The sequence below is a fragment of the Numenius arquata genome, chromosome Z, assembly GCF_964106895.1.
Source record: "Numenius arquata chromosome Z, bNumArq3.hap1.1, whole genome shotgun sequence".
NCBI lineage: Eukaryota > Metazoa > Chordata > Aves > Charadriiformes > Scolopacidae > Numenius > Numenius arquata.
The window spans coordinates 44,830,208-44,845,135 of record NC_133616.1 but is presented as its reverse complement, the minus strand read 5'-3'; positions in this window follow the sequence as shown (position 1 = coordinate 44,845,135).

Genomic DNA, 14,928 nt, shown 5'->3' with positions numbered 1-14,928 from the left:
ATAATATGAACCATCTGATGATGATATAATACACCCTTGTAGTGTACGCCTGTGTCTTTGTTTTCAATAGGAACCAGTGCTATAGGGTATCTTGGTCCAGCCACAAACGCTAGTCCTAGCTGGAGGCCAATCCAACCAAGCAACCTCAGTTTTGCTACTCTGGATGCACAAATACACTGGTGCTTTGCAAAGGGGCAGAACAGCATCCCTGAGTCATGTGTGGGCGAAATGCCAGTCGTCACAGTCATTTTTGACTGGTTTATGTGAAAATGGAGTGAGAAATACTTCTTGCCCGAAATACTGTCAATGAACAAATGAATCAGAAAAGCAGGCATATGCACACATGCACTCTCACACTTTTTTGGAAAAGATGCTTATATTTGATTCCAAACTGAGAAAAAGTTGTTCCTGGAAAGATGAGAAACTTCACCACTCTGAGGCATAATTAATTGTCACTGGTTTTGATGTAACAGAAAATAATACTTTCTGCATAAGATTACAGTCTTTTTTCATAATTACACATGAACTTTCAAGAGTCTTGCACTCTCTTGAGCCTGCAGAATGGAGGGAGCTTGTGATAATAGGGTCTGCCTATGGTTCAGCTTTACAGAGAAGGTTTTTAATATTGGACTTATTAAGGTGGTAGAATGAAGGAATCACTTGTGGACACTGGCAGGGAAAAAAGCTGTCCAAGCAAAATTGTCCATTAACAGTCCTGTTCTGCACAAAATTATCTAAGTCTAGACAATCTGGCTGAAGTCTAATCTGTGCTTGACTAAAATAAGTGTAATGACCACTGAACACCAGTGGTTCCGGTTGGACTTTCATCAGACTGTAACACCTCCCATACCACAGCCCCTTAAGAGTATGCCACTCACGTAGGATTCAAACAGGGCCTGAGTTGATCTTGTCCTCAATCTTTTCAACAATTTGCTCTGAAGCAAAGTGGAGAAGTGATGTGTCACAGTGCTTAGCAGCATCCTTGCTGAGGCAGTCAGCATTGCAAGGACCAGCACGGGACACTGAAATGAGGAAAATGGTGCTTAAACGGAAGTCCTGTGCTAGACAAATGGAGACAGTTATCTTCACATTCATTTCACCAGCACTGAAACTCCCGGTGCTGCCAGAGGCAGGAATTCCTTAATTGTCTTAATACTCATGCCGTGCTTTTAAGAGTTTTGTGTCTACAGACTCTGAGAACTTTTGCCGCCAAGTACAAATGTCCTTAAAGGTCTGTACACTCTGCTAATACACTGCTCTTTGGGACATTTTCTTTATCTCTGGCACTGAACATGGTATGAACAGCTGCAGGGGCTGTAATAGTGATTGTGGCCAGCTTTCTCTTTTGTGATTCCCCTCTTTTTTAATTTATTGTTCAGTCCTGAATTACTGAGCTTTGTCCTAGCCTGAAAACTGCAAGTATTTCTCTTCTCTCCCTGGCGGGCTTCAGATATAACAGCACAAAAGAAATCTCCAAGCCATCCTAATTTTAGAAGGTGCCCATTTGCTGGACAGTTCCCCAGTGACCCTACTCGGAGAAAAAAAAGGAGCTGGAAAAGGCACTTGCTGCTGTTTTGAAGCAGGCAGAAGCGATGAAGGGTCCTGTCTCAGTGCATTTAGTGTGTGGCTAGAGAGGGCAGGGGACTGAAGCATATGCAAACACCAACAGGCCAAAGTACCTCAGAGCGCGGCCCGCAATTGCCTTGTCCTCATTATTGAGACTATGGGCAAAGCTGACCAATGGCAAAGGGCTTTTTTTGCCATTGAACTTAGATGCCAAGAAATTTCTTCATTGTAGAAGGAATTCTAATGGACAATCTGTTTGCTTTGGTGTTGGTTTTACTTTATTTATTATCAGATGTGTTTATCATGACTCATGAACTGCAGATAACACTTGTTGTCCTGACATCATGAAGACATTGTCAGGGTTGGCCAGATGTGGGTGGTTCCTACACCAAAATAAAAATGGGATATCTGTGAACTAGATCTTGCAGGACAATAAGAACTCTGCCTCCAGACTGCAATTAAATCCTTAGGAGCATAACCCTCTGACTAAGTGGTGTTGGCAGTAGCAGAGACTGTGTCTAGTTAAGGTGATGGGTTCTTGTTAAGACAGGTGTCTTATGCTTCCATCCAGAGATCCAGAAAAAGTGAGACCCTCTCTGAGTGTCTTTTGTAGGCAGAATACTAAAACACATTGGTAACACAGTTATATGAAGGACAAAATAAAGCAGTAAAACACCCTTTCCCATTGGCAAAAGTCTGTGAACTTCATTCTTGATGCACTGGAGCAATTGTACAGTAATCAAATTATTTTCTACCACATCATTTTCCCATTCTCCAACCATTACTGTATTTGTAAATACTTAGTAAATCAGACCTCAAGAAGAGGCCTTTTAGAGAAATCAGTCTGGCCTGTGACTAAACTATTGAAGAAGTCAACATGGGAGTAACAGAGGTGCCCACAGGACCCTATTGTACCTGAGGGACATGTTCTGGGCAACACCTTTCCACAGCCAGTGATTTCAGCCATCTATAATGAAGAAGGCAACCCGCATTAAAACCCACACTGCTGTCTCCTGGGACATCCACAAAAGGTCCTTTGCTGGAAGAGATGGAAAGAAGGTAAGTTACATGGTTCTTGCAGTGCCATATGTATGTGTGTCTATTTACATAGTTTGGCAAGAGAAGCTGGGATGTCAAATTTTAGGATTCATTATTCATACCTACCAGATCTGCAATACAGCAGAGATTTAAGAATATAGCCATCAATATGACCTGCAATCTGAAAGATGAAACCACATATTAACTTCATTTTATATTTCTTGGAGAGCTGTGTTACTTGTCATGATTGTATTTATTCAGGTATTCATTCTTCTCCACAAAAAGAGAGATGGTTGGCTTATGTGGATGCTGCAAGTGCTATAAATTGCAATTTGGTGAGTTTTAAGCATGTTCTTGAACATCCTGCCAGGTCACAATTCTGAATAATACAGATTCAAACTTTAACAACAAGGTAAATCTCTTTGTGAATGAAGAAAAAGGTAAAATGTATGCATCTGCACCTGCATTTGTGTGTCTTTGTGTGACAAGGGGATGGAATTCAGGAACATGTCCATATTGCACAACATAGATCAGAGTAGAGATCCCTGAAGCCCTGATGGCACTACATCCCAGACCCAGGAAGAGCATAGCTGTGCCAGCATAGAGCCATGCTTGGGCTACCTAGCCATGTTGCAGTGTAAGACTATTTAGCCTGGATGTTTGACTGTGCTAAAGTAGCAATACTGCCTGCAAGAGAGCACAAGGTTCAAGATAATTTGGGAGAGGTTCACAGATATTTACCATGACTGCACTGGGTGGCTTGGGTCAATTAGATGACATTCACAGTAGAATGAATCAGTATGTCCTAACCAAGAGTGTCCAAATTATAGCAGAAAAAGAGAAGAGTAGTTAGTAGAGAGAGAGTAAAACTATGGCACCCCTTGAAGTCTCACCTGGAGCATTAAATGGTACCAGTGCTCAGAGGCAGATATGATCAGAGCTGACGTGGCCACAAAAAACAGATGACCTTAAATAGGGAGATGCACTAGAAGAACCTCAAACAGATGGATATACCCAAAAGAAAAGGACTTCCAAGAGATGTGCTAAATAAAATAATCTTTTTTAAAGGAAATAATTTAGAACACAGGAGGAAAAGTCTTGCTCTTGGAAAGAGTACTCTTGGCAACAAAAGCAGATATAATGGATGAAAGTCTAACTCACCATGTTGAAGAGATCAAACTCAGCGGCAGCAAAAGGAAAGGAAAGAAGAAGTAAAGAGGACTGAATTCAGTATGAAGTACTTTTTCAGGGGACAGAGAAAGATGCCTAATGAGAAAAGTAAGGCCAGAAAAGTTTGTCAAAGTTTCCACACCAAACAATTTGTTCAGCCAGCAGAACTGTAAATCAGAGACTTTTTTATTTTTGGCACAGATATAAATGAAACCTTCTAGTCAGGAAAACATTTTTCATTATGTGCTGTGTAACCTCCCATTCGTAGAGACATGTTATAATCAGGACTAAAAAACTGTCTAGAATGTTCTGTAAGACAGTCTAATTTTACCCATAATCCCATAGCAGCTCTATTGATATCTCATCTTCCGCAGCTTCTCTTCCTCATGTATGTTTCCCACAACACCATACTCAAACGAAACGAGAGGTTCTGGCATCTTTCCAGAAAGTTAGGTCCATAAAAATATATTTTACATTATTTAAAAATGGTTTGCACTGTCCCACTAAAAGCAAGCACACAGATAGATGATTTAATCTGTTAAAAGGACAGAAATAAGCTTGGACTTGTGAATTTACATCTGAATACAGAATACTTTCTTCTAAGAACTAATTGTACCTCAAAAGGCATATAAAATGAAAAGAGGCTTCTAAACATAACTCTTTTATGAGTGTATTCCAGAGCAGCAGCAGGATGAGAATACCAAAAATAGTCAGGGCTCCAAGTACTTTGTTAAGAAGCACTTTAAGTCTTCAATATGTTTATTATTTGCACCACACCACACTCTCATGAAGTAAACAGACAACTCTTAATTTAAAACATTTTTCATCTTGGAGCAGGTACGGTAGCTCTCATTCACGTAAATATATGTACATATTTTTCTCCAACAACACTACCCACTAGAGATGCTGTTATATTTTGACAAACAAAACAGATTTGGGTTCGACTCCAAATACCTTCCTATAGTCACGACGTTATCTTGTGCAATTCATGACGCCAGCCCACAAGGACTTAAGCCTGGACTTTGGGCTGCTCATACCAGTCACACTAAACACACGGTAGATACTGCCAGCCCCTGCCTCAGTCTCCCTTGTAACCCATCTCAGGCATTTTCAGGCAGATTGCAGCACAACCCTTGGCCTCAGAACATGCTGCCTAGCAGGAGCTCGATCCGCTAGCAAGCCATAATAAAGAACAGCCTCTTGGGTTGCAGTCTGTGTTGCTTCCTCATTCCATCATATGGTGCCTCATAATCTCAACCCCATCCTCCTATCCCAAAGGTCTTATGCACTAACAAGTAGGAATTATGGGAGTGTGGGTTTCATTTCTGTTTCAGCTTCTCCAGGAATCAGCAGTGATTCTTCCACCTCCCTTCCCACAAAGTGGACACAGCATCCCTCTAGGGTTTCTGTGATGCTCTTCAGCTCCCTCATGTAGCTCCAGTGGCACAGAACCACTTCATGCTGGAGAGATCCCAGCAGTAGTCTGAAGGATTGCCTGAAGGTAAGTTATATTGCTATAACTTATCCTAAACAGTCAACTTTGCAGCAAGGCCTATGTCCCTGTTACTTCGTTTTCTCAGGAGTGCAACTACTTCCCCAGTGCTGGCAGATATCACAATGCCTGAAAAGATACTGTTATGTTGGTCAAAAAACCCAACACAAACAGAAACCCAACATGAATGCCTGTTAATCAGAATCACAGAATCACATGGGGTTGGAAGGGACCTCTGGAGATCATCTAGTCCAACCCCCCTGCCAGAGCAAGTCCCCCTAGAGCAGGTTGCACGGGAACTTGTCCAGGTGGGTTCTGAATGTCTCCAGAGAAGGAGACTCTACCACCTCCCTGGGCAGCCTGTTCCAGTGCTCTGCCAACCTCAAAGTAAAGAAGTTCCTTATCATGTTTAGGTGGAACTTCTTATATTCAAGTTTGTGCCCATTTCCTCTTGTCCTATCCCTGGGCACCACTGAAAAAAGACTGGCCCCCTCCTCTTGACACCCTCCCTTTAAGTATTTATAAGCATTGATCAGATCCCCCCTCAGCCTTCTCTTCTCTAGACTAAAAAGTAATCAGTATAGTTTCCTCTTGTGGGAAACCATCTTAAGCAGTGAAAGAAAATGTCTGCTAGTACAATAAAGGTTTCTGCAAATCTGAGGTATTTAAAGGCTACTTCGCCTTGACAGATGGAGTATGTCTTACCATACCGGAGAAGACCTGTCAGGAGGCTCTGGAGACAGAGCACAAAATGACTGAGCCCCTTCCCTGGGTAAAGAAATGTTTTTTGTTTAAATCTGAAGCAGCTCAGGGAAGTAATGATTGACCCAAGGCACTGGTTTCCTTCCATTCAAGGAGATTGTTTTAGTGCTTTTACTGGTTTCAGAATATATGCAATGGTAATCTTGTCCAAAATACACCAAGACCAACCTCCAAGCTGCTAGGTGGTATTGCAGTACAAATATTTTCTTTTACATGGATGTGCTTTTTGCCAGAGTGTGTCCTCTCCCTCTCCAAGCAGAGGCTGCGTGATCTGCCTGAAAATTGAGGGAACTGATTCACACAACTACTGGCAGGCCTTCCTCGGCCCCATGTCATGATCTAAGCAAGAAATTGTCTTCAAAACTGAACTTTTTGGTTCCTTTCAGCTCTTAGAAATGATGGGTTAAACCATCCTGGCTAGGGAAAAAAGAACTCATTGTGCAACAACTCCTGGTTTTCTCTTAGGTTACACAAGGCAAGAAAAAGAATCATGTTTACAGTTGCTGGTTGGGAGGGGGCTGGTGTTACTATTGGCGATTTATGCCATTTGTCTTTCTAAAAGAACTTTCATTACCAAAGGTTGAGATAGAAACTTTCTACTAAATTTCTTGAGTGAGCAACTGTAGAAGAGGTGAGTGACAGCAAAATCTAGCAAAGCTTTAAAGCTGTTTTGAAGTGGATGTCACCTTCCCAGCCAGGTCTCCAGCTCCATGCAGGGCAGTGAGATGCTCCTCTGCCCTGGCATGGGCTCATGTCTGGGGCTGAGTGCACATGGGCAGCTCATTGCTGCCAGTTTGATCTCATACCTCTCTGGGTAACAGGTATAAACCTCCAGAAGGAAGTGGCAAATTTGACATTTGGTGGGTGCAGCCCCTTGTTTCACATCTGTGAGGGGAAGATCACAGAGCACTCACGAGCTACTGCTAAAGCTTGATGATCAGTCTTGATGTTCTGTGAATCTTGGAATGAGGCAAGGACCAAAAATGTATGTTAAAACCCATAATCCAGATCACCTACTTAAGGCTTTTCAAATTCTGATGTTGATTTTTGTCATGTGGAAATGGTGCAGTACTGAATTAGCTAAGACTGCTTCTCTGGGATGCTATGGATAAGTCGGGGGATATTTTGTGTAAAAAACAAAACAGTGTTTACTACAGACAGATTAAAAACAAGAGTGAAAGTCAGTGTTTACAGTACAAAGACAGACTGCATTGTGAAAGAGAAGAAACAGAGTACTAGAAAGACAATGGCAATGCAGTTAAAGAAACGGTATTACCTGGTCAGCCATGATGTGCCATTTATTCTATTTCACTCCTACTTTCTCTCTTCTCTCCTCCAGTCTCTCAGCTGCCAAGAAAATCTCCATTTTTCCTACCCTCAGTCCATGTGACTCAAAATTATTTACTCATATGTAGCCATAGAGTTGCTTGGCACATCACTGAAAAATATCCTCACGCCCACCCCACAGTTGAAAAAAATTATTTGTGAAAGAAATTTCTTTGATACTAAAGACATTTTTCCAAATAATTTTATTTCAGTTTTCTGTCTTTGTGGTGATAAGGAGGATGAAAATATTGGCATGAGCATACGTGCCTCCCAAATGTCATGTGGTAATTGAACATTGCAGAATCACCTAATCACAGCATGCCTGAGACAGAGAGCAACCTCTGTAGATCCTCTAGTCTAACTCATGCTCAGAGAAGGGTTACCTAGAGCAGATTGCTCGGGGGTTGCTCAGGGCCGTGTTCAAGGATGGAGACACCAGAACTCCTCTAGGCAACTATTTCAGCAAAAAAGTTTTTTCCTGCATTTAAGGAATCAGAATTTGTGCCCATTTCCTATTGCCCTGTCAGTGAACACCACTAAGAAAAGCCTGGCTTTGTCTTATTTGTGCACTTGCATCAGGTATTTATGGACACTAAGATCCTCTCTGGAGCTTTCTCTTCCACCAGCTGAACAGTCCCAACTCTCTCAGCCTCTCCTCATATGGAAGGTACTCCAGTTCCTTAATTATCTTCATGGCCTTTCACTGGACCTTCTCCAGTATTCCCATGTCTCTTTCGAACTGGATCCATCACTGCAGATATGTCTCACAAGTGCTGAGTAAAGGGGAAGGATCACCTCCCTCAACCTCTTGGCAATGTGCTTACTGGGAAGCCTTCTTTGCTGCAAGGGGTCATGGTCAATTTGACGTCTACCTCAGGTCCTTCTCTACAGAACTGCTTTCCAGCAAGTAGGCTCCCAGTGTGTGCCTCAGATAGTTCCTCCCCAGGGGAAATACCTTGCATTTCCCTTTATTGAACTTCATTAAATTCTTTTGAGCCCTTTCCTCCAGCCTGTCCTGGTCCCTTTGAATGGCAGCACCACCATCTGGTTTGCCAGCCACTCCTCCCAGTTGTGTGCCATCTGCAAGCTTGGTGAGGGTGCACTCTGTCCCAGTGTCCCAGATACCAGCAAAAGTTTTAATCAGCACTGGTTCCAGTATTGATGCCTGGCATGCATCACTAGGGACTGGCCTTCAACTGGACTTCGTGCCACTGATCACAATCCTTTGAGCTCAGAAGTTCAGGCAGATTTTAATGCACCTTGATGTTCACTTATCAGCCCACGCTTCATCAACTATTCTATTAGGGTGTTATGGGAGACAGCATCAAAAGCCTCTCCTGACGTCAAGATAAAAAACCTCCAATTTGTCCACTGAGCCAGTCGTTTCATCATAGAAGGCTATTCAGTTGGTTAGGAGTGATTTTGCCTTCCCAAGTCCATGCTGACTACTTCCAGTCATCTTCTAGTCTATCTTGGGATAGATATGCCCATGAGAAGCTGTGAGACGACATGCCACAGGAACAGGGTGCTAGCAAGGGCCCTCAACCGGCTGCTCTGAGATGAGCTGGCTACACTGCAGCACACTTGAAGGCTTACAGAGATGGTAATAGCTAAGAGGGAAACATCAGTGAAACACCTCAAAGGAATTAATGGGTGTTCCTCTAAGGAGATGACATGGCCAACAGCCCAGCTGAAGTGCCTCTACTCCAATGTACACTGTATGGACAACAAGCAGGAGGAGATGGAAGGCTCTGCGCTGCTAAAAAGCTACAACTGAGTTGCCATCACTGAAACTTGGTGAGACGAACCCCATTACTGCAGTGCAGCAATCAGGCTGTTCAGAAGGGACAGGTGAGGAGGAGGGGTAGAGGTGTTGCCCTCTACATCAAGAAATGGATAGAGTGTGAAAAACTGTCTCTGAAGAATAGCCACAAGCAAGTTGAAAGACTATGGGTAAAAACTAGAGACCAAGGCAACAAGGGGAACCTTGTCTTTGTTGTTTACTACAGACCATCCAATCAAGAGGAGCCTATTGATGAAGCCTGCTTAATCCAGCTACAGGACGTATCCCACTCACAGGCTCTCATCCTCCTGGAGGCCTTCAACCATCTTCTTATCTGCTGGAAAAGTAGCACAAGGAGCTCTAGGCAATCCAGGAGACTCCTGGAATGCACTGAGGATAACTTCTTAAGCCAAGTAAGTGATAGACCCACCAGAGGGAATGCCAATGCAAGTGAGCTAATTGGCGACATCAATATTGGAGGCAGCCTGGGCTGCAGTGATCATGCTCTGGTAGAGTTCACAGTCCTGAGGAATATGGGTCTGGCAAAGAGTAAAGGCAGGACCCTGAATTTCATGAAAGCAAACTTCCAGCTCTTCAAGAGTTAGTCAATGGGACTCCCTGGGAAACTGCCCTCAAGGACAAGGAAGCAGAACAGAGCCAGCAGATCTTTAAAGATACTTTCTATAGAATATGAGAGTTCTTGAACTCCAAGTGTAAGAAATAAGGAAAGGAAGGCAAGAGAGCGGCATGGCTGAGTTGAGACCTGCTGGTCAAACTAAAGGGCAAGAAGGAAATTCATGGGCATTGGAAGCAGGGACGGGCATCCTGAAAAGAGTAGAGGGACATTGCCCAGTTGTGTGGGAATGAGGTCAGGAAGGCCAACGTACAGCTGCAGCTGAAGTTGGCAAGGGATGCAGAGAATAACAACAAGGGCCTCTACAGGTATGTCAGCCAGAAAAGGAAGGTCAAAGAAAGTGTACTCCCCCAATGAGTAAGACTGTGTTATGGTTTGAGAGAACCCATAACAATCTATTGTCGTTAGACAATTATTCTATCACCCGATGACCCCTCCCCACCCGGAAAGGGGAATCAGGGAACACAAAGAAACACAAGAGTTGAAGTATAAATAGATTTAATAGACTAAGACTAAATAATTAACAATAATACTAAAGAACCAGTACTAATCCCAATAATGATATAAGATATACAGAAATTATATTCAGCCATCTATATCAGCAGGAAGCTGTGCACTCCCAGCAGCAGATAGCAAGTATCGGACACTGGGAGCGCAATGGCTTCAGGAGGAAGGGAAGGCCTCAGGGCTCCGGCACCGGGGCAAGGAGTTGTCCGGACCGCCGCCATCAGGGAGACAGAGCCCGCTACGCAGCAAACTTCTCTAATTTATATTAGATGTGACATTCATGGTATGAAATACTCCTGTTGGCCAGCCTGGGTCAAATGCCCAGGCCTTGCTCCTCCTTGTCCCTGCACCTGGCAAGGCTTGAAAACACTAGCCTTGAATCCCACAGAGCCTGGCTGGCTATAAAGTAAATATTTTCACAAATTCAGACACTAGAGTCTTCTAAAAGTGTAATTTTCCCCAGCATTAGAAGAAAAGTTAGTCCTGTGTCTCTCAACCCAGGACAGACTGGCAAACTGGTAAGAGACAAGGAGAAGGCTAAGGTTCTCAACAACGTTTGCCTCAGTCTTCACTGGCAATCTCTCTACCCGCACCTCTCCAGACTGCAAGATGGGACAGGGGGAGCAAAGTCCCTCCCACTGTAAGAGAAGATCAGGTTTGTGACCTCCTGAGGAACCTGAACATACAGAAGTCTATGAGATCTGACAAGACGCATCCCGGAGTCCCGAGGAAATTGGTTGATGTAGTTGCCAAGCTGCTCTCCATGATATCTCCATTAAAAGTCGTGGCAGTCAGATGAAGTCCCCAGTGACTGGAAAAAGGAAAACATTGCACCCATTTTTCAAAAGGGTAGAAAGGGGGATCCTAGGCACTACCAAACTGTCAGCCTCACGTCTGTGCCTGCAGAGATTGTGGAACAGATCCTCCTAGAAGGTATGCTAAGGCACATGGAGGACAGGGAGGTGATTTGAGACAGCCAGCATGGCTTCACCAAGGGCAAGTCCTCCCTGACCAGCCTTCTGGCCTTCTATGATGCAGCGATTGCATAGTAAATTACCTTGGATCCCAATAATATCAATGAGTGATTTACCACTAAATGTAAGGAGTCTAAGCAAAGAGCTTTTTGTAATGTCCTCTTCATTCCCTAGTAAGTGAGCATTCCCACTGACTGGTTTAAGCTCCTGCCAATGTCCTCCCGCAGTTCCAAGTTCCAGAAACACTGTTAAGTGCATCAGGGAAGCAATAATCACAGTGATTACATCAGTGGACAAGGGAAGAGTTATGGACTCCTGTGCCTTTGGCACAGTCCCCCACAACATCCTTCTGTAAATTGGAGAGATACAGATTTGATAGGTAGACTGTTTGGTGGATTGGAAATTGGTTGGATGATCACATCCAGAGGGTAGTGGTCAACAGCTCAATGGTCCAGATGGAGATCAGTGAGAAGTGGTGTCACTCTGTATTGAGACCAGTGATGTCCAATATATCTTCATCAATGACATAAAAGGGGATCAAGTGCTTCCTCCACAAACCTGTTGACAACACCAAGCTGAGTGATGCAGTTCACACACCTGAGGGACAGGATACCATCCACGGGGACCTGGACAGGCTCAAGAAGTGGGCCCATGTGAACCTCATGAGGTTCAACAAGGCCAGGTATCAATACAGGCTGAGGGAGGGATTGAGAGCAGACCTGTCAAGAAGGACTTGAGGGTACTGGTGGATGAAAAGCTGGACGTGAACCGACAATGTGCTCTCGCAGCTCAGAAAGCCAACTGTGCCCTGGGCTGCATCAAAAGAAGCATGGTCAGCAGGTCGAGGGAGGTAATTCTATCCCTCTACTCCTCTCTGGTGAGAGCCCACCTGAAGTACTGCATCCGGCTCTGGAGTCCTCAGCACAGGAAACACATGGACCTGTTGGAGCAGGTTCACAGGAGGGCCATGAAGTTGATCAGAGGGCTAGAGTACCTCTCCTATGAAGACAGGCTGAGAGAGTTGGGGTTGTTCAGCCTGGAGAAGAGAAGGCTCAGGGACAACTTATTGCAGCCTTTCAGTACTTAAAGGGGGCCTACAGGAAAGATGGGCCAGGCTGTTCAGTAGTGCCTGTTGTGATAAGACAGGGGGTAATGGTTTTAAACTAAAAGAGGGAAAATTAAGACTAGTTATAACAAAGGAATTTTTTTCAATGAGGGTGGTGAAGCACTGGAACAGGTTGCCCAGAGAGGTGTTAGATGTCCCACCCTTGGAAACATTCAAGGTCAGGTCGGACAGTGCTCTGAGCAGCCTGATCTAGTTGTAGATGTTCCTGCTCATCGCAGGGGGGTTGGACTAGATGACCTTTAAAGGTCCATTCCAGCCCAAACTATTCTATGACTCTATTCTATGATTCTTGTTCCTAATATATTTGTACACAATTAGTAGCCAGGTATCTCACTATAATTGAAAGTTAATCAGAAACTTGACAAATCAATAAATTGCGCCAGAGAACTAAAATCGTCTGGAAAGCAAATGATAAAGAACTTTGTTAGATTGCTCAGTGTTCAGGTACTTCCTGTGCTTCATGATTTTTACTACATTGTATATCAAGTGAAAATAATATGACAAGTTCAATTCAGTTTCCATAGCTCATCACGTGTTTTCTTCTAGCCTTCATTCTGTGTGCTTCTCATGGGCTTTCTCTCCTGGACAAATACATCTTGGACTACTTTCTAATGGCTCAGCTTCAGCTAGAAGATTGGAGAGTGTTTCTACAGTATTCCAGCCTGCAGTGGGATAAGAAAAATAGTGAGTCCTTCCTAACATGAATTAAAAAAGCTCAAGAAGAAAATGTAATTTACTTCAAAGCCTCCCATCTCTTGAGGGAGTGATCCAGATAGGCTATTCTATAAAAGGCAATGGTCACTGTCCTTTATCTCCCAATTTAACACTTACACACAATTATTTTAATATAAAATCATATCTGCCACTGCCATTGTTCCCAGCTCCATTCTGCAAGGACAAGTATTTTCTGCAAATGCTTAACAAAAATTCATATGCCTTTGGGAACCTTAGGTAGGATTTCATGGATTAGGAGTGGCCACCTTTGCTGTTTAGCACTGTGATATCTGAAGTGCCCATGAACATTCACCAATACATGCTGTTATGAACCCTGAGCATTACAACAGTATCAAGAGCAAGGGATTTTTAGGTGTCTGTAAGATATGCTGTAGCTGCAGGAGGTTTCAGGGTCACAGCTTTGGAATGGGCACCTTAGTTCTAATCTAGGCACTAAAATCCGTTTGGAAATGGTCTGAGATGTGCTGTTGTCTGTTCCTGACACCAGCCTGGAGGCACACTTGGATGTAAACAAGAACTTGAATAGGCTGTGCTTCTGCATTTCAGTTACCAAAAGCCTTTTTTGCCTCGCATACCTAAGAAGTGCTTGAGCAATGCAAGATCCAAATGACTCTTAAAAACTGCAGTCACAACACACAAAGCCTTGCTTCTGCAATGTAAGGTAATGCATGCCACTAGAGGTCCTTCCATATGTTTCAAAGGATCTCGCCCTGCTGCTAAATACAGGATTAGTCTATCTTTCGTGCGAGAGTCTTCGTCCTTGTGAGAGAGCAGATCTGATGCTGATTGTTCTCTGACTGTAACGAGGACAAGTGAATGCTCTGTTTCTTATCAGAGTGTTGGTATCTGTTCCTTCTTTCAGAGAGTTCATCCAGATGGTTTATGGCTCTCACAGCTTAGCCAAGAGGGTGGGGGGAAGGGGATTAGCCCAATAGTTTCAGTAAATTACACACATTCATCAGTCCCTTGACTTCTACACTCAAGTTCTTGCCTTTTATGGCAAGACCCAAGGAAACTGATATAATGGTATGCCATACAGCATGTGTACATAGCGAGCTGGGGATATATTTCATATATCTCTACAAGCCTTGTTTTGCTAAAGGAATTTTGAATTTATAGTCTGATAAGAAATTTCACTACAAAGGATAACTGGATCTCTGTCAGAAATTACGTGCTCTGGCAGAGCGAAAAAAAAGAAGAAAGGTAGGTGTGGGCTGCTGAAGGAAGCCCTCATCCATATGCAAGTGTGCACGCGCTGTCCATAAAGTTCTGCTCTTGACACCAGTAGCAAAAATTCTCATTAAAGCTGGGATTTTACTCTGGCCATGTGCTAGAAAATGAATTTGCATAGCTGTTATTGTTTCATGCAACAACAAAAAAAGAGTGGGTTTTGAATGAAATGATAGTAGAAAGACACCATTGTCTTCATGTGGAGTGCGCTATTGTGAAAAAAACTTGCTAAATTAAATCCTTAGCACTGTTTCCAGATTTTAATGTGAGTTTTGGGAGGGATGGGAGATTTCTCTTCATACATTCCAACGAGTGTTGAGCTTTCTTTTGTGTTATGGTGCTCTGATCATCTGGCTTTCTCCATAGGACTTCAGTGGAACGTCTCCAATTTCTGCTAAATACGGAATTGGCCAAATAAAGTTGCACAACTTTGCAAATTGAGAATGATCATGCCTAAGTGTGTGGGCATTTGGGATCTCATCCAAATGAATCCAAAGAGGAAGCTGTATGGGCCTGATTCTCACCTCACTCTTTCTATCACCAAGTTATGCTGTTATAAGTCAACAATGGGTGATTCATTTTCTT